Source organism: Lacerta agilis, chromosome 2, assembly GCF_009819535.1.
Source record: "Lacerta agilis isolate rLacAgi1 chromosome 2, rLacAgi1.pri, whole genome shotgun sequence".
Taxonomy (NCBI): Eukaryota; Metazoa; Chordata; class Lepidosauria; order Squamata; family Lacertidae; genus Lacerta; species Lacerta agilis.
Genome location: NC_046313.1, coordinates 39,090,662 through 39,094,081, shown reverse-complemented (window position 1 = coordinate 39,094,081; position 3,420 = coordinate 39,090,662).

Here is a 3,420-nt window from a genome sequence, read left to right as displayed (position 1 = left end):
CCTCTTCCGGACTTCTGAGTTTTTATTGGTTGCGAGCTCAAAGTCCTGCCCATTCGTTTTTCCCGTCAGCGGCTCCTACTCCCGCCTCCCTGCGTGAAATCCCTTCCCATTGGCCTGGCCTCTTATGGCTCATTCAAGAGAATTTTCCGGTTCCTGCTTAAATTGATGTGAGGCGACGGCGGTAGGAAACGACGTGGTGTATTATGAGCCTATATGAAGTGGCCGCGGGGAGATGATCTCATTTCTTGCGGTGCTGTGAAATGAACTCTTCGCTCACACACAAATAAGAAAGCAGCTGCAAGAGGGTGACTTATTTCCCCACCACCTAGCAGACACCTGTGCTTTTAAATGCATATTGCAGATGAAAAATGACATAGATGCGAGTTACACTCCTGTCCCTTTAGCAGGCAATGATTTTTTTGTTGCAAAATCCGTTTGGTATCGTGCTTTGAAAATGCTCTCTAAATTAGGACAACACTCCTTAAAAGACTGGTTGGTAATTTTAACTCCTACAGCCTTTCGCTGTCGTGGAATTAGGTAGGCACCTGCTGAATTTCTCGAAGTTATTTTCCAGATGGGTAGGCATGTTTTTCTGTTGTGGTGAAACAGTCTTATGGCACCTTAAATACGAATTAATGTAATACAGCATAAGCTTCTATAGGTCACCATCCATATAGGAATAGGAATACAGTGGTACCTCGACTTATGAAGATAATCCGTTCTGAAGGCGCCCTTGTAAGTCGAAATCTTCCTAAGTCGAAGGCGCTATCTCAGAAAGGCAAAAAAAATTGCAAGTCGAAAAAACCGCATTGAAAACCTCGTAAGTCAAGGTATCATGTTACCGCTTTCCCTTCATAACTCAAAAATTTCGGAAGCAGCAGCCATTTTTTTTTGCTTCCGGGACTGATTCGGAAGTCAAAAAATACGTAAGTCGAGTCGCTCGTAAGTTGAGGTACCACTGTAATTTATTATTGGCCAAGTATATTTTCCAACATACTTGGAATTTGTTTCGGCTACATTGCAATGTAAACATACAGACACTGTTCCTCTCACAATACAAAGAAGCAAAGAAACCCCACCCATAATTTACCTCCCCATCAGCTATACAACTACTAATTTAACAATTTAATGGCACAAGGAAAAAAAATATTCTTGTGCCTGGCCGATTTTGTATATGAAGTCCTGTAGTGACGTCCAGATGGAAGTAAATCAAGCAGATGATGACCGGGATGTAAAGGATCTGCTACAATTCTCTTTGCTCTCTTCCTAACTCAGGTAGTATAAATTGTCTCTATTGAAGGCAAGCTAACACCAATTACCCTTTCTGCAATTCTTACAGCTCGTTGGAGCCTTTTCTTGACTCTCTTGGAGGCTGTACCGTACCAAGCTGTTATAGAATTACAGAGAACAGTTTCAATGATGCCTCTGTAGAATTGGATCAACACTTCCTGGGGCAATTTAAATTTCCTTAGTTGACACAGGAAATACAGCCTCTAGTGCAGTGTTTTTCAACCTTTTTTGGGCAAAGGCACACTTGTTTCATGAAAAAAATCACGAGGCACACCACCATTAGAAAATGTTAAAAAAATTAACTCTGTGCCTATATTGACTATATATAAAGTAATTTTCCCACGGCACACCAGGCAACATCTCGCGGCACACTAGTGTGCCGCGGAACAGTGGTTGAAAAACACTGCTCTAGTGGACCTTTTAAATAATACTATTGATGTTGCTTGATCAATTTAAGTTATAAGAAATTATAGAGCCCAGGAACTTAAAGGACTACTACTACTACAACCATGTTACCAGAATGGAAAGTGGTGGCAGAACGGAAGAGTGCCTTCTGAAATCAATTTCCATTTCTATATGGAAGTATAAATACATGTTTTATAGTATTTTAATAATGGTAGATTCTCTATTTCCCCTGACAAGTTACTGTGGGTAAAGGGCATAACTATTTCAAAGCACTGCAATGGAAAGGAGCCTTGGATCTAACCTTTTATTTGGAATTATATTAATTTATATGGCAGTTCCTCTACCCCTGGCCTACCCATTTCTGACAGAATGGGAAAAGAGGTCTGCATGGAACTTTATTTTTTAAATAGCTGTACTTTGCTGAAGTGTTTTACAAGGATGCAGAGACCCTCTCTCAATCTTCTTTCCTGTTTTGGAAACAGAGGAAGATAGGTTATATGTCATGTCCTGCCCAGTATCATCTAGTGACAGCAAATTTTCAGGATTTCGGACAGGAATCTTTCCTCAGTACCACTTGAAAAAGGCAGGTGTTTATACTGGGGTCTTCTGCATGCAAAACATGTGCTCTAGCACAGCCATTCTTTCATTTCCAACAGAGAAACTATCCATAATGCAGCTGTTACAGGCACAAAGATTGTAAACCTGCTGTTGCTCTATTTCGTAACCTTGAGACACACTGAACAGTACGGGCCTTGACTGCTAAACCTTTCCATCACCACTTAATAATGACCTGATGGTGAGCTTGTGCTGGAGTATTTGTGTTCTATCCAAGTTCTACACAGAGTAGATCCCCAGTAATTTATGTCCCTAAATTAATCTTGCCCATTAATTTTAGTGGGACTGCACAGAACATCACTAACATGGGATGCAATCCTAACAGTTTAACTCATTTGTGACGTAACAGCATCAGTACTTACAGAATTTGGTACAATGCAGATCTGATAGCACAGCATAGCTAGAGTGAAAACCTACTGGTTGAAGAAACACAATTCCCCCAACTATACAGAGAAAAAGCATCATACGTTTGTGATATCCTTGATAATCATAGTGGTTCAACATTTAATCCTGGGTTTTTCCACCCACACTCGAGTGTACTTTGTGAAAATCAGTACATTCATCCTCAGTGATGAGCATGATAAGGGAACAAATGAACAACCATTTATTTGTTATTTGTAACAGCAGAAATAAAGAAGAGATAAGTACATTGTTCAGTTATGATGTCCAGTTTTGGAGCTCCCCACTTCTCCCTGTAAAGCAGGCATGGTGAGCCTTTTTCAGACAGTGGACCACATTCTAGGAGCAGGTGGGGCCATAGGCAAAAGTGACTGAAGCGAGGAATATGACTCTTAACCTTTGTCCCCATGTTTGTACAATCCATGATGGCTAGGTATGCTCTTTTGTACAAAACATATTTTGTGATTTGTTCCCTATAGCAAATAAAATTGATAGAAGCTACACTCGGCAGTACTGGAGGCTGTATATGGAAGTAGGTTAGACAGCTGCTATGGACCTTGCTCATCTCCTTTGGAACAGTAGCTGAAGAAATTTCAGTTAAAATGAATGAGGACCTAGAAATTTAGCTGTGAGCATGCACAAGCCAATTGCTCCAAAATGAACATGGCACTTCAGACACAAGTTGATCTCTAGATGAGAACTAAATTCTAT